This window comes from Pseudophryne corroboree, chromosome 6 (genome assembly GCF_028390025.1).
Source record: "Pseudophryne corroboree isolate aPseCor3 chromosome 6, aPseCor3.hap2, whole genome shotgun sequence".
NCBI lineage: Eukaryota > Metazoa > Chordata > Amphibia > Anura > Myobatrachidae > Pseudophryne > Pseudophryne corroboree.
Window position 1 is genome coordinate 602,289,903 of NC_086449.1, and position 25,601 is coordinate 602,315,503.

At 45.5% G+C, this 25,601-nt stretch overlaps 1 protein-coding gene across 5 annotated transcripts in view; it reads left to right on the top strand.

The window, feature by feature from the left end:
* Positions 1 to 25,601, top strand: part of LOC134933080 (toll-like receptor 13) — an 82,402-nt gene that overhangs the window by 33,413 nt on the left and 23,388 nt on the right. For 3 of the 5 annotated variants that reach the window (XM_063928031.1, XM_063928032.1, XM_063928033.1), the window contains exon 3: positions 21,454 to 21,560. The gene's annotated coding sequence lies outside the window, so the exon portion shown is untranslated. Of the gene's footprint in view, positions 1 to 20,972; positions 21,289 to 21,453; positions 21,561 to 25,601 lie in introns of those variants that run through there. The other 2 variants (XM_063928034.1, XM_063928035.1) reach the window with 2 other exon arrangements.

Consider the following 25,601-nt stretch of genomic DNA (forward strand, 5'->3'; position numbering starts at 1 on the left):
AGAACTGTGTTATGATGACTGTACTAGTTTGCACTATGAGACTGTATGCTAATTGCCTTACCTTTCTGTGGATACAAATACCCTTAGGAATACTAAAGCACATAACTCTGCTAATTGACTTACCTTTCCGTGGATATAAATACCTTTAACACCGTTATTCGTTGTTGCTGTGTTATATTTAAAAGTTACCCATCCTGCCTGTCTTCCTACAAATACTTACCTGTTGTCCGTTGACACTACCTGAGGAGTTCACAATTGCCGTGCAGGCTTTACTAATCTGAATCACAGATACTAAATGGAGACCACATTGCAGGAACTGAATGTTATTACTTGGTGCACAGCGCCACCCTGTGGACAGCCTAAACACTGTGCCAGATTTAGTGCCGGAACATTTCTTGCCTTAAAATACTTCAAGCGGGTAATTATATTTTGATGTTTGATGTTACCTGTTATTTCTGTAATTATTTGATTAAGCCATTTCTGTGCCTTTAAAAGTTGTAACATGTGATTACTGTTATAGACACTAATTGAACTGGAGTATTGCAATAATGAGTATCTCAGTCACTTCCCATTTAGTAAATGGTTGTCACCGTTCTTATGCGTGGTGATCCTTGAGTATACAGTGTTTGGGTTTTGTCTCCCCGGGTGGTCTCCTCATCCTTCTGCCTCAGCCATACAGGTGAAGTGAAGAGGAGTTACTGACCTCGACATAGTTGAGAAGTGGATTCAGCTTACCGAGAGCACGACTGAGCTCCAGGTACCAATACACTTCACCCACATTACTGATATATTGCACAAACACACCATGGAAATATAAGATAGTAGATGATGCTCATGCTGTAACTCATATAAAGCCAACTGGTACAAGCATATAAAGGTTTCTTTAATCAATGTGGATGATAAGTGTAGTAGAGAGCTCACATGGATAAGAAAAAAAATATATCTCAGTAAGTAAAAAAACATTTTAGTAAACATATAATCATAAAACAGGAGTGGCATCCATACCACAATGATGTAAGATTGGATCAGCATAAACAATAATCAGCACAGAGATGGAACCTACGTATTTCTATCACTGGAACAGTTCTGGACCCTCGGGTAGTGGATGGTAAACATCCACTGGTCACTCTTCTGGCATGTTTCGACACTTAAGTGAAACTGAAGGGAAACTGCGGGGGTATGAATCCCTATAAACCAGAAGTATTATATGTAGCTACAGACTTGTGTGTGTAAAGGGTGTTAAAGTATTTGCTGCAGATAAATAAGGAAATCAAAGGATGGGTTACATATTGTGCTATAGACTGTACTGCAACACTACAATACCAAGAAATAAGAAGCATCAAATACTTGCATTTGAAAAGCCACAGCTTGTCAGTGTGTTTAAGCCCTGAAGTTGAAACAGCAATGATGTCAATAGCCCATTTGCTGGTTACTATAAAGCCATACACCAGGCCAGCTGGTCACGAAAATGGTGCGTTTTAGTTTGGGGCAGCCAATACTGATGCCTGAAAAGGGAGACCACGATTGACACTCTTATTAAAGGATCCAAGTTAAAGAATACTGACAAGGACAAGAAAGACTGCTGTATCCCTCTAGTCATGTCCCTGGGTTACTACAGGTATTAATAAGCAATGATGTGACTGGTGATGTACGTGTATTTATTAGTGATGAGCGCCTGAAATTTTTCGGGTTTTGTGTTTTGGTTTTGGGTTCGGTTCCGCGGCCGTGTTTTGGGTTCGAACGCGTTTTGGCAAAACCTCACCGAATTTTTTTTGTCGGATTCGGGTGTGTTTTGGATTCGGGTGTTTTTTTCAAAAAACCCTAAAAAACAGCTTAAATCATAGAATTTGGGGGTCATTTTGATCCCAAAGTATTATTAACCTCAAAAACCATAATTTCCACTCATTTTCAGTCTATTCTGAATACCTCACACCTCACAATATTATTTTTAGTCCTAAAATTTGCACCGAGGTCGCTGTGTGAGTAAGATAAGCGACCCTAGTGGCCGACACAAACACCGGGCCCATCTAGGAGTGGCACTGCAGTGTCACGCAGGATGTCCCTTCCAAAAAACCCTCCCCAAACAGCACATGACGCAAAGAAAAAAAGAGGCGCAATGAGGTAGCTGTGTGAGTAAGATTAGCGACCCTAGTGGCCGACACAAACACCGGGCCCATCTAGGAGTGGCACTGCAGTGTCACGCAGGATGTCCCTTCCAAAAAACCCTCCCCAAACAGCACATGACGCAAAGAAAAAAAGAGGCGCAATGAGGTAGCTGACTGTGTGAGTAAAATAAGCGACCCTAGTGGCCGACACAAACACCGGGCCCATCTAGGAGTGGCACTGCAGTGTCACGCAGGATGTCCCTTCCAAAAAACCCTCCCCAAACAGCACATGACGCAAAGAAAAAAAGAGGCGCAATGAGGTAGCTGTGTGAGTAAGATTAGCGACCCTAGTGGCCGACACAAACACCGGGCCCATCTAGGAGTGGCACTGCAGTGTCACGCAGGATGTCCCTTCCAAAAAACCCTCCCCAAACAGCACATGACGCAAAGAAAAAAAGAGGCGCAATGAGGTAGCTGACTGTGTGAGTAAGATAAGCGACCCTAGTGGCCGACACAAACACCGGGCCCATCTAGGAGTGGCACTGCAGTGTCACGCAGGATGGCCCTTCCAAAAAACCCTCCCCAAACAGCACATGACGCAAAGAAAAAAAGAGGCGCAATGAGGTAGCTGACTGTGTGAGTAAGATAAGCGACCCTAGTGGCCGACACAAACACCGGGCCCATCTAGGAGTGGCACTGCAGTGTCACGCAGGATGTCCCTTCCAAAAAACCCTCCCCAAACAGCACATGACGCAAAGAAAAAAAGAGGCGCAATGAGGTAGCTGACTGTGTGAGTAAGATAAGCGACCCTAGTGGCCGACACAAACACCGGGCCCATCTAGGAGTGGCACTGCAGTGTCACGCAGGATGTCCCTTCCAAAAAACCCTCCCCAAACAGCACATGACGCAAAGAAAAAAAGAGGCGCAATGAGGTAGCTGACTGTGTGAGTAAGATAAGCGACCCTAGTGGCCGACACAAACACCGGGCCCATCTAGGAGTGGCACTGCAGTGTCACGCAGGATGTCCCTTCCAAAAAACCCTCCCCAAACAGCACATGACGCAAAGAAAAAAAGAGGCGCAATGAGGTAGCTGACTGTGTGAGTAAGATAAGCGACCCTAGTGGCCGACACAAACACCGGGCCCATCTAGGAGTGGCACTGCAGTGTCACGCAGGATGTCCCTTCCAAAAAACCCTCCCCAAACAGCACATGACGCAAAAAAAAAAAGAGGCGCAATGAGGTAGCTGTGTGAGTAAGATTAGCGACCCTAGTGGCCGACACAAACACCGGGCCCATCTAGGAGTGGCACTGCAGTGTCACGCAGGATGTCCCTTCCAAAAAACCCTCCCCAAACAGCACATGACGCAAAGAAAAAAAGAGGCGCAATGAGGTAGCTGACTGTGTGAGTAAGATAAGCGACCCTAGTGGCCGACACAAACACCAGGCCCATCTAGGAGTGGCACTGCAGTGTCACGCAGGATGTCCCTTCCAAAAAACCCTCCCCAGACAGCACATGACGCAAAGAAAAAAAGAGGCGCAATGAGGTAGCTGACTGTGTGAGTAAGATAAGCGACCCTAGTGGCCGACACAAACACCGGGCCCATCTAGGAGTGGTTCCAAAAAACCCTCCCCAAACAGCACATGACGCAAAGAAAAAAAAAAGAAAAAAGAGGTGCAAGATGGAATTGTCCTTGGGCCCTCCCACCCACCCTTATGTTGTATAAACAAAACAGGACATGCACACTTTAACCAACCCATCATTTCAGTGACAGGGTCTGCCACACGACTGTGACTGATATGACGGGTTGGTTTGGACCCCCCCCAAAAAAGAAGCAATTAATCTCTCCTTGCACAAACTGGCTCTACAGAGGCAAGATGTCCACCTCATCATCATCCTCCGATATATCACCGTGTACATCCCCCTCCTCACAGATTATCAATTCGTCCCCACTGGAATCCACCATCTCAGCTCCCTGTGTACTTTGTGGAGGCAATTGCTGCTGGTCAATGTCTCCGCGGAGGAATTGATTATAATTCATTTTAATGAACATCATCTTCTCCACATTTTCTGGATGTAACCTCGTACGCCGATTGCTGACAAGGTGAGCGGCGGCACTAAACACTCTTTCGGAGTACACACTTGTGGGAGGGCAACTTAGGTAGAATAAAGCCAGTTTGTGCAAGGGCCTCCAAATTGCCTCTTTTTCCTGCCAGTATAAGTACGGACTGTGTGACGTGCCTACTTGGATGCGGTCACTCATATAATCCTCCACCATTCTTTCAATGGGGAGAGAATCATATGCAGTGACAGTAGACGACATGTCCGTAATCGTTGTCAGGTCCTTCAGTCCGGGCCAGATGTCAGCATCAGCAGTCGCTCCAGACTGCCCTGCATCACCGCCAGCGGGTGGGCTCGGAATTCTGAGCCTTTTCCTCGCACCCCCAGTTGCGGGAGAATGTGAAGGAGGAGATGTTGACAGGTCGCGTTCCGCTTGACTTGACAATTTTCTCACCAGCAGGTCTTTCAACCCCAGCAGACTTGTGTCTGCCGGAAAGAGAGATCCAAGGTAGGCTTTAAATCTAGGATCGAGCATGGTGGCCAAAATGTAGTGCTCTGATTTCAACAGATTGACCACCCGTGAATCCTTGTTAAGCGAATTAAGGGCTCCATCCACAAGTCCCACATGCCTAGCGGAATCGCTCCGTGTTAGCTCCTCCTTCAATGTCTCCAGCTTCTTCTGCAAAAGCCTGATGAGGGGAATGACCTGACTCAGGCTGGCAGTGTCTGAACTGACTTCACGTGTGGCAAGTTCAAAGGGCATCAGAACCTTGCACAACGTTGAAATCATTCTCCACTGCGCTTGAGACAGGTGCATTCCACCTCCTATATCGTGCTCAATTGTATAGGCTTGAATGGCCTTTTGCTGCTCCTCCAACCTCTGAAGCATATAGAGGGTTGAATTCCACCTCGTTACCACTTCTTGCTTCAGATGATGGCAGGGCAGGATCAGTAGTTTTTGGTGGTGCTCCAGTCTTCTGTACGTGGTGCCTGTACGGTGTGATGATGACGATGACGTCATCTTGCTTATGTAGAGCCAGTGTGTACATCATCTTCTTCACACAATATTAATTTGTCCCTGCTGGAATCCACCATTTTACAGGTGCCTCTGTATTTTTTTGGACGTAATTGCCAGTAAAGGTCTTCCTCGTGGAATTGGTAATTCATCTTGATGAACATCATCTTTTCCACATTTTGAGGTAGGAACCTCCTAAGCTAATCGTTGGCAAGGTTCCCGGCTGTGTTGAATACTCTTTCTGAGTACACACTGGAGGGTGGGCAACTTAAGTAAAGGAAAGCCAGTTTGTGTAAAGGCCTCCAAATTTCGTTTTTTTCCTGTCAGTAGTGACATGGACTGTCTGACTTTCCTATTTGGATGCTATCCATAAAAAAATCATCAACCATTTTTTGAATGGTGTACGAATCACATGGAGTCACGGTGAACAAATCACTAATTGTAAGGAGAGCTTATAGAACCAACCAGATGTTCACTGATTTGCATCACCACCAGTGGGTCACATGCCACTTGAGCTAACAATTTGGTCACCAATTGTTTTTCACCAATTGTTTTTTGCATCTCTTCAGATTTGTGTCTGTCGGAAAGAAACAATGCCTAACTTATTCAGCGACGGTGTAATAGTATGGTAGTAGTCACCACCATACATGCATAAGATAGAAATAATGCTACATTCAAGCTTACTTGAGGTAGGTATATGACATTCATATAACAGTTTCTTTAAAAGTACACAGACACAGATATATTCCCATAAGTAGGTGCAAATGTGGTAATGTGGTACCCACGTCTGGGGTACCCGGCTCACACTAGTTCCCCCCCCCCCCCCCGTAATTGCAGCTAATGCTGCCGGAGAGATGCTTTTGAAAAGGGACCCTGCAAGTGTTAAGTCCCTTGTCCGGTTGCTTAGCCATGGCCCGGATCCTGGAGAGCGGGAAGCCCTGGGGACAGGGTTTGGTGGAAAAAAGAACAGGCAAGGGGGAGGAGAGTGACGGGACCCCGGGTCTGGAGCAGTGTGGGTGGAAGAGGAGAGAGCCACTGCATGCAGAGGGAGACGCGGCTGTGTTAAGCGGCCACCGGGAGACGGGACCTGTGAATGGAGGCGGAGCACGGCGTGGGTGAAGCCGGGTGACCACCACATGCAGGAGAGGAAGCCACTGCCAGAGCTAGAGCGACCGCTGCGGGGAGCGCTGCACCACGAACCGCACCACGTGGGTGGTGAAGGGGAACGCGCGGCTGACAGGAGTGGGAGGAGACTGACTACTGCAGTGCCCCGGGGGAAAGAGGACCGGAACTCCCCACCAGCCACCTAACATGGAGAGGTGCTGCTGCACTAAATGACCAGCAGGGAAGGGAACAGGGCGTCAAAAAGTGGGATCCCAGCAGCCAGCATACGAGAGGAGCTTCGGTGGCCAGGAGCATTGAGGCAGCCAGCAGGAGCTGAAAAAACCAACACAGGTACTCTATTACACCCTCCTTCCACCAGCTCATAAGTTGTGGGGCCTGTCCTTAATAACCAGTGCCTTATGTCCCAAGCTGAGACATATTACTGGGACCCTAATTACATGCTACTTTACCACCCAGAGTAAAGAGAGAGACCCTGATACCCCCCTCCAGTTTAAGAGACTGAGTTGTGTAAGGCTCTATTCACTCTGCCAGCCAGAACTGTGTTATGATGACTGTACTAGTTTGCACTATGAGACTGTATGCTAATTGCCTTACCTTTCTGTGGATACAAATACCCTTAGGAATACTAAAGCACATAACTCTGCTAATTGACTTACCTTTCCGTGGATATAAATACCTTTAACACCGTTATTCGTTGTTGCTGTGTTATATTTAAAAGTTACCCATCCTGCCTGTCTTCCTACAAATACTTACCTGTTGTCCGTTGACACTACCTGAGGAGTTCACAATTGCCGTGCAGGCTTTACTAATCTGAATCACAGATACTAAATGGAGACCACATTGCAGGAACTGAATGTTATTACTTGGTGCACAGCGCCACCCTGTGGACAGCCTAAACACTGTGCCAGATTTAGTGCCGGAACATTTCTTGCCTTAAAATACTTCAAGCGGGTAATTATATTTTGATGTTTGATGTTACCTGTTATTTCTGTAATTATTTGATTAAGCCATTTCTGTGCCTTTAAAAGTTGTAACATGTGATTACTGTTATAGACACTAATTGAACTGGAGTATTGCAATAATGAGTATCTCAGTCACTTCCCATTTAGTAAATGGTTGTCACCGTTCTTATGCGTGGTGATCCTTGAGTATACAGTGTTTGGGTTTTGTCTCCCCGGGTGGTCTCCTCATCCTTCTGCCTCAGCCATACAGGTGAAGTGAAGAGGAGTTACTGACCTCGACATAGTTGAGAAGTGGATTCAGCTTACCGAGAGCACGACTGAGCTCCAGGTACCAATACACTTCACCCACATTACTGATATATTGCACAAACACACCATGGAAATATAAGATAGTAGATGATGCTCATGCTGTAACTCATATAAAGCCAACTGGTACAAGCATATAAAGGTTTCTTTAATCAATGTGGATGATAAGTGTAGTAGAGAGCTCACATGGATAAGAAAAAAAATATATCTCAGTAAGTAAAAAAACATTTTAGTAAACATATAATCATAAAACAGGAGTGGCATCCATACCACAATGATGTAAGATTGGATCAGCATAAACAATAATCAGCACAGAGATGGAACCTACGTATTTCTATCACTGGAACAGTTCTGGACCCTCGGGTAGTGGATGGTAAACATCCACTGGTCACTCTTCTGGCATGTTTCGACACTTAAGTGAAACTGAAGGGAAACTGCGGGGGTATGAATCCCTATAAACCAGAAGTATTATATGTAGCTACAGACTTGTGTGTGTAAAGGGTGTTAAAGTATGCTGCAGATAAATAAGGAAATCAAAGGATGGGTTACATATTGTGCTATAGACTGTACTGCAACACTACAATACCAAGAAATAAGAAGCATCAAATACTTGCATTTGAAAAGCCACAGCTTGTCAGTGTGTTTAAGCCCTGAAGTTGAAACAGCAATGATGTCAATAGCCCATTTGCTGGTTACTATAAAGCCATACACCAGGCCAGCTGGTCACGAAAATGGTGCGTTTTAGTTTGGGGCAGCCAATACTGATGCCTGAAAAGGGAGACCACGATTGACACTCTTATTAAAGGATCCAAGTTAAAGAATACTGACAAGGACAAGAAAGACTGCTGTATCCCTCTAGTCATGTCCCTGGGTTACTACAGGTATTAATAAGCAATGATGTGACTGGTGATGTACGTGTATTTATTAGTGATGAGCGCCTGAAATTTTTCGGGTTTTGTGTTTTGGTTTTGGGTTCGGTTCCGCGGCCGTGTTTTGGGTTCGAACGCGTTTTGGCAAAACCTCACCGAATTTTTTTTGTCGGATTCGGGTGTGTTTTGGATTCGGGTGTTTTTTTCAAAAAACCCTAAAAAACAGCTTAAATCATAGAATTTGGGGGTCATTTTGATCCCAAAGTATTATTAACCTCAAAAACCATAATTTCCACTCATTTTCAGTCTATTCTGAATACCTCACACCTCACAATATTATTTTTAGTCCTAAAATTTGCACCGAGGTCGCTGTGTGAGTAAGATAAGCGACCCTAGTGGCCGACACAAACACCTGGCCCATCTAGGAGTGGCACTGCAGTGTCACGCAGGATGGCCCTTCCAAAAAACACTCCCCAAACAGCACATGACGCAAAGAAAAAAAGAGGCGCAATGAGGTAGCTGTGTGAGTAAGATTAGCGACCCTAGTGGCCGACATAAACACCGGGCCCATCTAGGAGTGGCACTGCAGTGTCACGCAGGATGTCCCTTCCAAAAAACCCTCCCCAAACAGCACATGACGCAAAGAAAAAAAGAGGCGCAATGAGGTAGCTGACTGTGTGAGTAAAATAAGCGACCCTAGTGGCCGACACAAACACCGGGCCCATCTAGGAGTGGCACTGCAGTGTCACGCAGGATGTCCCTTCCAAAAAACCCTCCCCAAACAGCACATGACGCAAAGAAAAAAAGAGGCGCAATGAGGTAGCTGTGTGAGTAAGATTAGCGACCCTAGTGGCCGACACAAACACCGGGCCCATCTAGGAGTGGCACTGCAGTGTCACGCAGGATGTCCCTTCCAAAAAACCCTCCCCAAACAGCACATGACGCAAAGAAAAAAAGAGGCGCAATGAGGTAGCTGACTGTGTGAGTAAGATAAGCGACCCTAGTGGCCGACACAAACACCGGGCCCATCTAGGAGTGGCACTGCAGTGTCACGCAGGATGGCCCTTCCAAAAAACCCTCCCCAAACAGCACATGACGCAAAGAAAAAAAGAGGCGCAATGAGGTAGCTGACTGTGTGAGTAAGATAAGCGACCCTAGTGGCCGACACAAACACCGGGCCCATCTAGGAGTGGCACTGCAGTGTCACGCAGGATGTCCCTTCCAAAAAACCCTCCCCAAACAGCACATGACGCAAAGAAAAAAAGAGGCGCAATGAGGTAGCTGACTGTGTGAGTAAGATAAGCGACCCTAGTGGCCGACACAAACACCGGGCCCATCTAGGAGTGGCACTGCAGTGTCACGCAGGATGTCCCTTCCAAAAAACCCTCCCCAAACAGCACATGACGCAAAGAAAAAAAGAGGCGCAATGAGGTAGCTGACTGTGTGAGTAAGATAAGCGACCCTAGTGGCCGACACAAACACCGGGCCCATCTAGGAGTGGCACTGCAGTGTCACGCAGGATGTCCCTTCCAAAAAACCCTCCCCAAACAGCACATGACGCAAAGAAAAAAAGAGGCGCAATGAGGTAGCTGACTGTGTGAGTAAGATAAGCGACCCTAGTGGCCGACACAAACACCGGGCCCATCTAGGAGTGGCACTGCAGTGTCACGCAGGATGTCCCTTCCAAAAAACCCTCCCCAAACAGCACATGACGCAAAGAAAAAAAGAGGCGCAATGAGGTAGCTGTGTGAGTAAGATTAGCGACCCTAGTGGCCGACACAAACACCGGGCCCATCTAGGAGTGGCACTGCAGTGTCACGCAGGATGTCCCTTCCAAAAAACCCTCCCCAAACAGCACATGACGCAAAGAAAAAAAGAGGCGCAATGAGGTAGCTGACTGTGTGAGTAAGATAAGCGACCCTAGTGGCCGACACAAACACCGGGCCCATCTAGGAGTGGCACTGCAGTGTCACGCAGGATGTCCCTTCCAAAAAACCCTCCCCAAACAGCACATGACGCAAAGAAAAAAAGAGGCGCAATGAGGTAGCTGACTGTGTGAGTAAGATAAGCGACCCTAGTGGCCGACACAAACACCGGGCCCATCTAGGAGTGGTTCCAAAAAACCCTCCCCAAACAGCACATGACGCAAAGAAAAAAAAAAGAAAAAAGAGGTGCAAGATGGAATTGTCCTTGGGCCCTCCCACCCACCCTTATGTTGTATAAACAAAACAGGACATGCACACTTTAACCAACCCATCATTTCAGTGACAGGGTCTGCCACACGACTGTGACTGATATGACGGGTTGGTTTGGACCCCCCCCAAAAAAGAAGCAATTAATCTCTCCTTGCACAAACTGGCTCTACAGAGGCAAGATGTCCACCTCATCATCATCCTCCGATATATCACCGTGTACATCCCCCTCCTCACAGATTATCAATTCGTCCCCACTGGAATCCACCATCTCAGCTCCCTGTGTACTTTGTGGAGGCAATTGCTGCTGGTCAATGTCTCCGCGGAGGAATTGATTATAATTCATTTTAATGAACATCATCTTCTCCACATTTTCTGGATGTAACCTCGTACGCCGATTGCTGACAAGGTGAGCGGCGGCACTAAACACTCTTTCGGAGTACACACTTGTGGGAGGGCAACTTAGGTAGAATAAAGCCAGTTTGTGCAAGGGCCTCCAAATTGCCTCTTTTTCCTGCCAGTATAAGTACGGACTGTGTGACGTGCCTACTTGGATGCGGTCACTCATATAATCCTCCACCATTCTTTCAATGGGGAGAGAATCATATGCAGTGACAGTAGACGACATGTCCGTAATCGTTGTCAGGTCCTTCAGTCCGGGCCAGATGTCAGCATCAGCAGTCGCTCCAGACTGCCCTGCATCACCGCCAGCGGGTGGGCTCGGAATTCTGAGCCTTTTCCTCGCACCCCCAGTTGCGGGAGAATGTGAAGGAGGAGATGTTGACAGGTCGCGTTCCGCTTGACTTGACAATTTTCTCACCAGCAGGTCTTTCAACCCCAGCAGACTTGTGTCTGCCGGAAAGAGAGATCCAAGGTAGGCTTTAAATCTAGGATCGAGCATGGTGGCCAAAATGTAGTGCTCTGATTTCAACAGATTGACCACCCGTGAATCCTTGTTAAGCGAATTAAGGGCTCCATCCACAAGTCCCACATGCCTAGCGGAATCGCTCCGTGTTAGCTCCTCCTTCAATGTCTCCAGCTTCTTCTGCAAAAGCCTGATGAGGGGAATGACCTGACTCAGGCTGGCAGTGTCTGAACTGACTTCACGTGTGGCAAGTTCAAAGGGCATCAGAACCTTGCACAACGTTGAAATCATTCTCCACTGCGCTTGAGACAGGTGCATTCCACCTCCTATATCGTGCTCAATTGTATAGGCTTGAATGGCCTTTTGCTGCTCCTCCAACCTCTGAAGCATATAGAGGGTTGAATTCCACCTCGTTACCACTTCTTGCTTCAGATGATGGCAGGGCAGGATCAGTAGTTTTTGGTGGTGCTCCAGTCTTCTGTACGTGGTGCCTGTACGCCGAAAGTGTCCCGCAATTCTTCTGGCCACCGACAGCATCTCTTGCACGCCCCTGTCGTTTTTTAAATAATTCTGCACCACCAAATTCAAGGTATGTGCAAAACATGGGACGTGCTGGAATTTGCCCATATTTAATGCACACACAATATTGCTGGCGTTGTCCGATGCCACAAATCCACAGGAGAGTCCAATTGGGGTAAGCCATTCCGCGATGATCTTCCTCAGTTGCCGTAAGAGGTTTTCAGCTGTGTGCGTATTCTGGAAACCGGTGATACAAAGCGTAGCCTGCCTAGGAAAGAGTTGGCGTTTGCGAGATGCTGCTACTGGTGCCGCCGCTGCTGTTCTTGCGGCGGGAGTCCATACATCTACCCAGTGGGCTGTCACAGTCATATAGTCCTGACCCTGCCCTGCTCCACTTGTCCACATGTCCGTGGTTGGGTGGACATTGGGTACAGCTGCATTTTTTAGGACACTGGTGACTCTTTTTCTGAGGTCTGTGTACATTTTCGGTATCGCCTGCCTAGAGAAATGGAACCTAGATGGTATTTGGTACCGGGGACACAGTACCTCCAACAAGTCTCTAGTTGGCTCTGCAGTAATGATGGATACCGGAACCACGTTTCTCACCACCCAGGATGCCAAGGCCTCAGTTATCCGCTTTGCAGTAGGATGACTGCTGTGATATTTCATCTTCCTCGCAAAGGACTGTTGGACAGTCAATTGCTTGGTGGAAGTAGTAAAAGTGGTCTTACGACTTCCCCTCTGGGATGACCATCGACTCCCAGCAGCAACAACAGCAGCGCCAGCAGCAGTAGGCGTTACACGCAAGGATGCATCGGAGGAATCCCAGGCAGGAGAGGAATCGTCAGAATTGCCAGTGACATGGCCTGCAGGACTATTGGCATTCCTGGGGAAGGAGGAAATTGACACTGAGGGAGTTGGTGGGGTGGTTTGCGTGAGCTTGGTTACAAGAGGAAGGGATTTACTGGTCAGTGGACTGCTTCCGCTGTCACCCAAAGTTTTTGAACTTTTCACTGACTTATTATGAATGCGCTGCAGGTGACGTATAAGGGAGGATGTTCCGAGGTGGTTAACGTCCTTACCCCTACTTATTACAGCTTGACAAAGGGAACACACGGCTTGACACCTGTTGTCCGCATTTCTGTTGAAATAGTTCCACACCGAAGAGCTGATTTTTTTGGTATTTTCACCAGGCATGTCAACGGCCATATTCCTCCCACGGACAACAGGTGTCTCCCCGGGTGCATGACTTAAACAAACCACCTCACCATCAGAATCCTCCTGGTCAATTTCCTCCCCAGCGCCAGCAACACCCATATCCTCCTCATCCTGGTGTACTTCAACACTGACATCTTCAATCTGACTATCAGGAACTGGACTGCGGGTGCTCCTTCCAGCACTTGCAGGGGGCGTGCAAATGGTGGAAGGCGCATGCTCTTCACGTCCAGTGTTGGGAAGGTCAGGCATCGCAACCGACACAATTGGACTCTCCTTGTGGATTTGGGATTTCGAAGAACGCACAGTTCTTTGCGGTGCTACTGCTTTTGCCAGCTTGAGTCTTTTCATTTTTCTAGCGAGAGGCTGAGTGCCTCCATCCTCATGTGAAGCTGAACCACTAGCCATGAACATAGGCCAGGGCCTCAGCCGTTCCTTGCCACTCCGTGTGGTAAATGGCATATTGGCAAGTTTACGCTTCTCCTCCGACAATTTTATTTTAGGTTTTGGAGTCCTTTTTTTACTGATATTTGGTGTTTTGGATTTGACATGCTCTGTACTATGACATTGGGCATCGGCCTTGGCAGACGACGTTGCTGGCATTTCATCGTCTCGGCCATGACTAGTGGCAGCAGCTTCAGCACGAGGTGGAAGTGGATCTTGATCTTTCCCTAATTTTGGAACCTCAACATTTTTGTTCTCCATATTTTAATAGGCACAACTAAAAGGCACCTCAGGTAAACAATGGAGATGGATGGATACTAGTATACAATTATGGATGGACTGCCGAGTGCCGACACAGAGGTAGCTACAGCCGTGGACTACCGTACTGTGTCTGCTGCTAATATAGACTGGTTGATAAAGAGATGTAGTATGTATGTATAAAGAAGAAAGAAAAAAAAACCACGGGTAGGTGGTATACAATTATGGACGGACTGCCGAGTGCCGACACAGAGGTAGCTACAGCCGTGGACTACCGTACTGTACTGTGTCTGCTGCTAATATAGACTGGTTGATAAAGAGATGTATTATGTATGTATAAAGAAGAAAGAAAAAAAAACCACGGGTAGGTGGTATACAATTATGGACGGACTGCCGAGTGCCGACACAGAGGTAGCTACAGCCGTGGACTACCGTACTGTACTGTGTCTGCTGCTAATATAGACTGGATGATAATGAGATGTAGTATGTATAAAGAAGAAAGAAAAAAAAACCACGGGTAGGTGGTATACAATTATGGATGGACTGCCGAGTGCCGACACAGAGGTAGCTACAGCCGTGGACTACCGTACTGTGTCTGCTGCTAATATAGACTGGTTGATAAAGAGATGTAGTATGTATGTATAAAGAAGAAAGAAAAAAAAACCACGGGTAGGTGGTATACAATTATGGATGGACTGCCGAGTGCCGACACAGAGGTAGCTACAGCCGTGGACTACTGTACTGTGTCTGCTGCTAATATAGACTGGTTGATAAAGAGATGTAGTATGTATGTATAAAGAAGAAAGAAAAAAAACCACGGATAGGTGGTATACAATTATGGATGGACTGCCGAGTGCCGACACAGAGGTAGCTACAGCCGTGGACTACCGTACTGTACTGTGTCTGCTGCTAATATAGACTGGTTGATAAAGAGATGTAGTATGTATGTATAAAGAAGAAAGAAAAAAAAACCACGGGTAGGTGGTATACAATTATGGACGGACTGCCGAGTGCCGACACAGAGGTAGCTACAGCCGTGGACTACCGTACTGTACTGTGTCTGCTGCTAATATAGACTGGATGATAATGAGATGTAGTATGTATAAAGAAGAAAGAAAAAAAAAACACGGGTAGGTGGTATACAATTATGGATGGACTGCCGAGTGCCGACACAGAGGTAGCTACAGCCGTGGACTACCGTACTGTACTGTGTCTGCTGCTAATATAGACTGGTTGATAATGAGATGTAGTATGTATGTATAAAGAAGAAAGAAAAAAAAACCACGGGTAGGTGGTATACAATTATGGACGGACTGCCGAGTGCCGACACAGAGGTAGCTACAGCCGTGGACTACCGTACTGTACTGTGTCTGCTGCTAATATAGACTGGTTGATAATGAGATGTAGTATGTATGTATAAAGAAGAAAGAAAAAAAAACCACGGGTAGGTGGTATACAATTATGGACGGACTGCCGAGTGCCGACACAGAGGTAGCTATAGCCGTGGACTACCGTACTGTACTGTGTCTGCTGCTAATATAGACTGGATGATAATGAGATGTAGTATGTATAAAGAAGAAAGAAAAAAAAACCACGGGTAGGTGGTATACAATTATGGATGGACTGCCGAGTGCCGACACAGAGGTAGCTACAGCCGTGAACTACCGTACTGTGTCTGCTGCGACTGGATGATAAATAATGATATAAAAAATATATATATATCACTACTGCAGACGGACAGGTATATATTATATAATGACGGACCTGCTGGACACTGTCTGTCAGCAGAATGAGTTTTTTATAGAATAAAAAAAAAACACCACACAAGTCACACGACGAGTGTTTAACTTTTTCAGGCAATCACAATATAGTATACTACTAACTATACTGGTGGTCAGTGTGGTCAGGTCACTGGTCAGTCACACTGGCAGTGGCACTCCTGCAGCAAAAGTGTGCACTGTTTAATTTTAATAATATGTACTCCTGGCTCCTGCTATAACCTATAACTGGCACTGCTCCCCAGTCTCCCCCACAATTATAAGCTGTGTGAGCACAGTCAGATATATACATAGATGATGCAGCACACTGGGCTGAGCAGTGCACACAGATATGGTATGTGACTGAGTCACTGTGTATCGTTTTTTTCAGGCAGAGAACGGATTATATTAAATAAAACTGCACTGTCTGGTGGTCACTGTGGTTAGTCACTAGTAAACTCTGCACTCTCTACAGTACTCCTAAGCTCCAGTAAATCAAGTGTCTCTGTCTCAAATCAATCTCACTCTCTCTCTTCTAATCTAAATGGAGAGGACGCCAGCCACGTCCTCTCCCTATCAATCTCAATGCACGTGTGAAAATGGCGGCGACGCGCGGCTCCTTATATAGAATCCGAGTCTCGCGATAGAATCCGAGCCTCGCGAGAATCTGACAGCGTCATGATGACGTTCGGGCGCGCTCGGGTTAACCGAGCAAGGCGGGAAGATCCGAGTCGCTCGGACCCGTGAGAAAAAACATGAAGTTCGGGCGGGTTCGGATTCAGAGGAACCGAACCCGCTCATCTCTAGTATTTATAGCTAACGTTGAAAGTGGAAGAAAGTTTGGCCAAAGGTTCTGTTCAAATACTTACTGTAAATGTGTCCAAGAGCTCTTATGAAAGGCATTGTCCTCTTGAATAGCGTAATGGGATCAGCAGTCACAGTTTTGTTTTGTGTGGAGTTGTTGCTGCTATCGTCATCCGCACCACCTTCATCAAGCAGTTATTATGTGTAAAATGTAATTGATAATGGATTAGAAGAGCAGGCAAGATGTGTTGCAATCTATTGGCAATATCTTTAACCAAAACTTTAAAATCCTGCTCAAGCAATGTTAATGGACAGTGGGAAAACACCAAGTCCAGGGGATTTTTAGCTTTAGGTACAAGTTTTGTATGAGCTTGAGTCATTCTTCTTTGGAACAATTTCTCTGTACACCCAATCTGACAAAAAGTTTTTGATTCTATTTAAATTTAGTATGCAACAGTTTGTTTGTCCAGAATGAGACTCATCAGACTATGGGGCTCATTCCGAGTTAATCGCTCGATACTGTTTTTTGCAGCGCAGTGAACAGGTTACTACTGCGCATGCGTATGCACCGCAATGCGCACGTGCGTCGTACGGGTACAAAGCAAATCGTTAATGGGAGATGGATTTAATGAAGAATCCATTCGCACAGCCGATCGCAAGGAGATTGACAGGAAGAGGTCGTTTGTGGGTGTCAACTGACCGTTTTCAGGGAGTGGTTGGAAAAACGCAGGCGTGTCCAAGCGTTTGCAGGGCGAGTTTCTGACTTCAATTCCGCGACCAAAAAGTCTGAAGTGATCGCAAGGGCTGAGTAAGTCCAGAGCTACTCAGAAACTGCAAAAAACTTTTTCGTCTGCTACACACGCATTTGCACACTTGCAAAGTGAAAATACACTCCCCTGTGGGCGGCGACTATGCGTTTGCACGGCTGCAAAAAGTAGCTAGTGAGCGATCAACTCGGAATGAGGGCCCATATATCTCCGTATTCTTTCTTATCTGGTTGTTGGCTTTTGTTAGTAATAAATTAGATTATTTTTTTATTGCAGGGGTGACCATTCATTTGTTTATTGAGCATCATTATTGTTTTATTTCTTAGTTATAATCTCAGATTTACGACCATTTATATTTCAAAGAGGAAGCTTCTGCAGGTTTATGGGCAGGACAATACCTGCACAGGTTGTATCCGAAAGGCCATGCTTAGCACAGTTTTCCTACACTGTTGCACAGTGTTTTCAGTAAATTTAGTTTAGTTATAATAAGACCAAGTCCAGAAACTCCGAACCCTCATGGTCAGATTACGGGCTCTCCGTTTTCTTCTGCATGCTTGCGTAGGTTGAGGCAAATCGGCTCGGTGTTGGTGGGGCTCTATGCTAGTGAATGCATCTCATTATCTCCTGACTGCCAGGCAGCACATAAATCTGGGCCAGCTCACAGGACAGTAAGAGGAACAGGCCGAGCAATATAAGGTAGTGAAGGGATTTTCCCAGGCTGTCCTTGCAGCTGCCAGTTAGAAGTGAATTACAGCACAGTTGGACAAAGTAAATATATACATTACATGAGGAAATGGCTATAGTTTTGAAATCCTGGTCTATAAATTGGAGTTATTACTATATTGGCATTAACAGTTTTACAACCTAAACTATTCAAGTTAGTTTCTGTATTTAGCGGTTTAACAATTTATAATTATGAGAACTATTTCTTAATTTGAATAATTGGTTCACATACTGTATACTATAGAAGATCACATAATAACATTGTGATGGAGGCACAAGTTTCTTTAATCTTTCACTGGTGACTTTGTGCAGTCCTGCAGATTTGACTGCACAGGTGCTGCATAAAAATAAAACAGAGTGAGGGCATTCTTACCACGGGTGTGGTATGGAGGGTCGACAAGAGTTAGGTTGACAGTGTCTAGGTAGACCACTATTGGTCAACAGTAAGTAGGTCGACATGGTTTCTAGGTCGACAGGAACTCTAGGTCGAGATGTACTTGGTCGACATGGCATAAGGTCAATATGAGTTTTTTCACTTTTTTGGTGTCATTTTCTTCGTAAAGTGACCGGGAACCCCAATTAGTGCACCATGTCCCCTCGCATGGCTCACTTCGCTCGCCATGCTTGCGGGCAAGATGCCTCGCTCTGCTACTGCTATGCTCGGCACAGGTTACCATTCCCAATTGTAGTCCACGTGGATCATAAAGCATGAAAAAGTTTTTTTTTTAATTTTAAAAGTGAAAAACGCATGTCGACCTAGAACATGTCGACCTAGAAACCATGTCGACTTACTTATTGTCGACCAATAGTGGTCGACCTAGACACTGTCGACCTAAGTCTTGTCGACCTAGAGACCGGATATACCCTTACCACATCTCCCTGAATGTCAGGCAGACTCCCTGAAAGAACGGTAATCCCCCTAACCATCTGAAGAATCTAGCAATCTCACTGAGACCAGGCTAGGTGTGCGCAGTACACTGATGATGTGGCTGCCATCACTATTCCCCAACATAGAGGAATTAATAGGGAGAAGAAATAGGAGGATGTGTGCTATGCATACCTCCCAAGTTTTGTTAAAGATGAGGCGGGACTTGCTGTGGCAGAAAAAGGGGCGTGGCATCAGAAGGAGTAGGTATGGCATCGGGTGGGGGTGGCCTAATGCTGCTAACCCTTGGCATGCCCGGCTAACCCTCCCCACACAGTGATCACCAGCTGGTATGCAGAGCCAAGCAGCGGTGACCGCTGACTCTCCCAATCTGCCCCCCTGCCCGCGGGACACTGCGACCCGCGAGAGGGACAGCGGGACAGTGTCTAATTAGCGGGACTGTCCTGCTGTATTCGGGACAGTTGGGAGGTTTGGCTATGTGAATAGGGCCACTGCTCTCCAGAACACTGATGATAAATGAGTGGCTCTATTTATACTGCTTTGGTGCAGTGGCGTCATCCCGGGGGTGCAGACCGCTCCCGGGCGTCACCTGAAGAGGGGTGACACCAAAATGCCGCCTCTTCTTCAGTGACAGGAACCAGTTGCTGCACTGAAACATTACGTGCAGTCCTCAGCTCCTGTCACCGTGTAGGAGCCAGCACTGCAGATATACATTCTCAGGAGGCAGCCCAGCATCTCTGGGACTTCCGGAGTGATGAAAGCGGTGGTCAGGCAGCAAAGCCACGCCCTTCCCATGAAGCCACGCCTCCATGCACATTGAGACTTTCACCTGCCCCGGGTGTTACCAGTGCTAGTGATGCTCCTTCTTGGGTGTTTATTTACAGTTAAACCTAGGTATTCAATTTTATGGTATGCCTCTACTGTATGAATGGAGCAGTACACACCTTCTTCTACATCACATATGTGTTGCTTTCAGAACCCTCCTTAACCACTTGCCTGGCATGGTTGTATCAATGCAACCATACCAGGCTGTGCTTTCCCTGACATGGTCGGATCTGATGCGACCTGTCAGAAAGCTCTGGTTGTGGCTGCAGGAAGAGAAGATTCCTGCAGTTGCAACTCTCAGAGACCACTCTCTGCTTCCTGGTTCCCTTGCCCCCAGTGCCTGCTGTGCTGCCGATCACTGTTGACCGGCAGCCGCTGGGGAAATGTAAAAAAAAAAAAAAAGCCCTGAGGAGCCCCCGAAGGCTGCAGAGAGGATCAGGTGCTGGGAAACTGAAGTAGTGATGGTCAGGATGTTCTGATCATCGATGTTTGTACCAATGTTTTTGTGTTGTTTTTTTATAAGAATTGTGTTGGATATACTTTAAGTAAATGTTTATTAACCTAGGCCCTCATTCCGAGTTGTTCGCTCGCAAGGCGAATGTAGCAGAGTTACACACGCTAAGCCGCCGCCTACTGGGAGTGAATCTTAGCTTCTTAAAATTGCGACCGACGTACGCGCAATATTGCGATTACAAACGAGTTAGCAGTTTCAGAGTAGCTCCAGACTTACTCTGCCTGTGCGATCATTTCAGTGCTTGTCGTTCCTGGTTGACGTCACAAACACACCCAGCGTTCGCCCAGGCACTCCCACCGTTTCCCCGGCCACTCCTGCGTTTTTTCCGGAAACGGTAGCGTTTTCAGCCACACGCCCCTGAAACGCCGTGTATCCGCCCAGTAACACCCATTTCCTGTCAATCACATTACGATCGCCGGAGCGAAGAAAAAGCCGTGAGTAAAAATACTTTCTTCATAGTAAAGTTACTTGGCGCAGTCGCAGTGCGAACATTGCGCATGCGTACTAAGCGGATTTTCACTGCGATGCGATGAAAAAGAACGAGCGAACAACTCGGAATGAGGGCCCTAATTCAATCATTAAAAAAACAACAATATCTGAGCAGTTTAAAAAAAATACATGAGTCAGTTAAGTGGTTAAAGGCTAGTATGAGTCAGAGTAAAGGGAATTTTTAAAGCCACACCACCTGTTTCATGTCAGATCAACCTCAAGGGAGGAGAATTGTGTCTCTGCTTTTGCTGGAAAACATATGTTCTGTTATTGAAAATAAGCCCCTTTTAAAATTCGACACAAAAAAAAAATCATACAAAATCCCCTCGAATGTAGCAGTTTACACGTTGCCTTCGCACACAGCCCAAGTGTGATTAATAGAAGACAGGAAAACAGGACATTGCTGGCATATTTTGCAACCAGTGGAAGGTGAAGAAACAGTGTGTATGCAGTCAGTGTGCTAGTATGCATCTGCAGTTTCATGTTACTGTATTGTACCTGCTGTCTCCGCCTTTGTCACCGAACATTGATCACTACTTCATTGCACTACAACAGCAAAACCTGGCAGCTTTAACGTTCATACACTAAGGTAAGTACTTTAACGAGTTCAATTTATATCAGTATCACATGATAAACGCCTTTAACATGTCACAATCTAGAGTTTTGGTTTTATTCCTGTTTAAGCACTGCTATAGTGTGGAAGAAAGAGTATGTACAATTTTGATTTGTTTGATTTTTATATTTTTTTTTGAAGGCGTGATGCCTTATCTGATTATCAGGCAATGGTTCCGTTAGAAGAGAACTTGAAAACCTGTCACAGCTATTTGACGCAGTACCAAGAGGCAGCCATAACTGAATTATGTAAGTCGCCAAAGGTCCCATTTAGTTCACTCCAATTAAGAAATCAGGGCTACCCAATGTGTCATTTTTCGTTCATGGTTAAGAATGAAGGGTTTTATTTCAGATACTTATTTTATTTCGAACTTAATTTTGTTGCACAAGACATAGTTGACCGCTGTCTAAGATATGAAAGCAATATATTTTAAACATATCTTTACTTATATTGCCTACCCTTTAATGAATGCTAAAACTAAAAGTAATTTGGCAGTATAGTTTAAGATATATTTAAATTAAACATTTGACAAATAACAACTTATATAACATTAACTGTTCATCCATCCAGTCTGACAAAATCAACATTTGGGTACAAATGCAAAATGAGGAATCTGTATATTAACAAACAGCTGTATTTAGTATTTACAGTGTGTACCAGACATTTTTGCTGTGTATGATATATTGATTAAAGTAGATTTAAATGTATTTGCAGGTTTGTAACCATTTGCACATCTAGGTCGCTAAAACAAGATTTCCTTGGTCAACAAGGTATTGAAATGATTTAGCGCAAACAAGAAGGTTTACCAGTTCTATGAGCCTTATAGAGCTTTTAAACAGTGCAATATGCAAATTGGGTTTGGCTGGTTTGGAACTTTCCGCCTGGGAGGCAAACACAAGAAAGTGGCCTGTTTTTCTACCAGCAAATCAGACTCTAAATCCATGATATGGGGAGTTGTAGAGTGCTGTGCTAGTGCTAAAACATTGTCACAGTACAACATCACCAGTATCTCTTAAACAGTGATTCTAAATGAATTGCCCATATGGGTCAGTGAAATGACTATAGAGGAGGTAGATATTGGTTCCTCAGTATTTTATGATCAGTTTTATTAGGCATTCCCTGAAACACTGACAGTTTGTATAAAATCTTCTTTTTGCTTCTTCTACAATGTTTGCACATTGACAATGAAATCACTTTTGAGAAATATTAATTACACGGGCGAGTCACATTATTATGAACCCCAGCTAATATCCAGAGTAACCGCCATGTGCAGCACGGACAGCAGCTAGATAGGCTGAACTGTCATTCTAGACACACGTCTGGCAGCCCCCAGGTTCGTTTTGACGGTGAGCTGCTCCACTGTAGCGTGTAGGTTGGCCCTCATGCACCTTCATAGACGCCGTTCACCTCTCATATCAATGGCACATGGAGCTCTGCAGTTTCCATGCCAGTTATTTGCAATGGTGCCATTTGTCCAGTCACTATACACCTTCACCACAGCAGCACGCGAACATTTCACAAACTGCGCTGTTTCAGAAATACTGCCACCCTTGGCCCGAAAGACAATAATCATCCCTTTTTGCAACTTGGAGAAATCGCCCCTTTTACCCATGACAGCATTGAGTGATGTGTGCAGCCGGCCTATCACACACCTTATATACCCACCAAGCCAGCGCATGACACATGACGTACTTCATGGGCTACACGCTGCCGATGTCAAATATAGGAAGTACTCATAATAATGTGACTCTTGCTTGTGATACAGAAGATAGACATTAAAAAGATAGACAGTCATTAGGTCGACAGTAAAAGGTCGAAAGTCAAAAGGTCAACAGGGTCAAAAGGTCAACAGTCAAAAGGTTGACAGGGTCAGACAAAACGTCCCCCTCAGATTATATATATATATATATATATATATATATATATATATAGCAATGGTGGTGCCCGGCACTCCTGGTCCTTATATTACAGAGTTGCCTGGGTGCCCTCCAAAGTGGTGTAGATAAACAATCAAAGAAAGATGGTGTCACTCCAGGTCTTAAGGTGGTAAAATCTTCAATTAGTGTTGTCAAAATAACACTAATTGAAGATTTTACCACCTTAAGACCTGGAGTGACGCCATCTTTCTTTGATTGTTTATATATATATATATATATATATATATATATAGAGAGAGAGAGAGAGATATAGATATAGATATATATATAGCTATAAATATAATAGCGCAACAGGATTTGCTGCGCTATATAAGAAACTTTATATATATATATATATATATAACAAGAAGAGGGTAATAGGCACTCACTATTACAGCAGCCACCGGGGTGCCATCCTATTAGAATACACACAATGCAGTCCCTTGGTAAGAATCAACCAGTTATCTCCCCCAATCAGGGACCAGGCGGCACTCCACGGATTTTTGAAAAAGCAGCTTCTATAAATCAAAGTGCAATCAGTGCATCAAAATGAGCATAGTACCGACGTTTCAACGCCTTACAGGCGTTTTTTTTCAAGGTGCTCAAAAACTGTGAAAAGAACAAAACAAAACAAACTGACAACCACCAGTGTACTTACCTAAATAGACTCCACGTGTAAGGTCTCCCTCCATCTGCTTCCGGACGCCGGCGGCGTGCGGTGCGCGCGCTCCGGGGCTCCGTCAACGGCTTCCACTGATGACGTTGCGTCATTGCTAAGCAACCGGACGCGGCCGTCGCTCCAACCGCGGCTCCCGGAAGCTATTATGAAGGAGACAGAAGGGAATAAATATATAGTGAATCAGGCTCCAAAAGAAGCGTGCAGATAGTCAATAATAGACATTAAAAAGATTAAAAACAAGTATACCCAGGAGAATTCATGTAAATACAACGCAGCAGTGCAGGCCAACACCATCAAGCCTGTCACAATCACTATAGCAATATATAAGAGACCATCACCTCCCCTCACCTCTACTCGTGATACAAAAGGGGACAGGATCAATACACCCATCACCCCACAGGAGTGAGGTGCTATAGGGTTAGCATAATAACAGAACTTATTAATGTTAAGAAAGCTAAACTCCACACGGTTAATATGGACTATGAGTATCACAGGGTTTACCGGTGGCTCCAGGGCATGGAGGTGGACCCTCCAAGATATACCAGGAAACTACCAGCTTGGAGGGATAGACGGGGTAGGTTCCAAAAGAATCCTAATTCATCTAACAGTGACAGTGACTTTCTGGTTAATGACTCTGATGAGCCACATACCCCGGGTGCAGCCCCTTTAGGGGTAACGACCCGCGGCCGCGTGGAAAGCCCAGGATCCAACAAACAAGACGCGGGGGGCAAAACCAAAGGCTCTGGAAGGCCTCCAATAAACCAAAAGGAGAAGAAAAAGAACTAATTTTCAATCTTTCGGACAGGACATTATCTGAGACAGAGATACAAATACTGAACAAAGGTCTTTCATTTATTCCCACTAATAAACACGATCCATTTCGTTGGAAGGTGGAGGAATACAGATTCGCAAGGAATCTTAGATTGAAAGAATTTTTCCAACACAAGTCCAATACACAAATGAATGCACCAGGTTCAATGAAGAAAAAATCTAAGTTCGACCCTGCCTCTAACAATCCTGCACTGAAAACCTTTTCCAGACTTTTAGATGACTCTGTGTCCAAATTCTCTGTGGCTCAACCTAAAATGTACAAGAATATCACGGAATTGGAAGTTCAAGCCATTAAGGATCTACAATCCTATTCGGACATTACTATTCACCCCGCGGATAAGGGCGGGGCGATTGTGATCCAGAAAAAGTCTGATTACATTAATGAAATTGATAAACAATTATCTGACACTGCAACGTATAAGAAATTACATTATAACCCCACCGACCGGTACCAGAAACAATTGGATTCCATCTTGGCAACAGCGGTGAAGAATGGGTTGTTGGACATTGAGGTTAAGTTGGCTCTGACACAGGAGGCATCAGTTACCCCTGTGTTGTATACATTACCAAAGGTGCATAAGGACCCTGTGTACCCCCCAGGCAGGCCGATCATTTCTGCCAGAGGTTCATTGTCACATCCCATATCACAGTATCTTGATAAATTGTTGCAACCTTTGGTGATGGTTCAAGGCACAGTTTTAAAGGACACTACACATTTGCTTAATCTATTGAATGAAATCACAGTTTTACCACCAGATACAATCATGTGCACTATGGACGTGAAAAGTCTATACACTATCATTCCACATGAGGCAGGGTTGAGGGCTGTAGAGACCTTTTTACACATCAATCACTTTGATCAA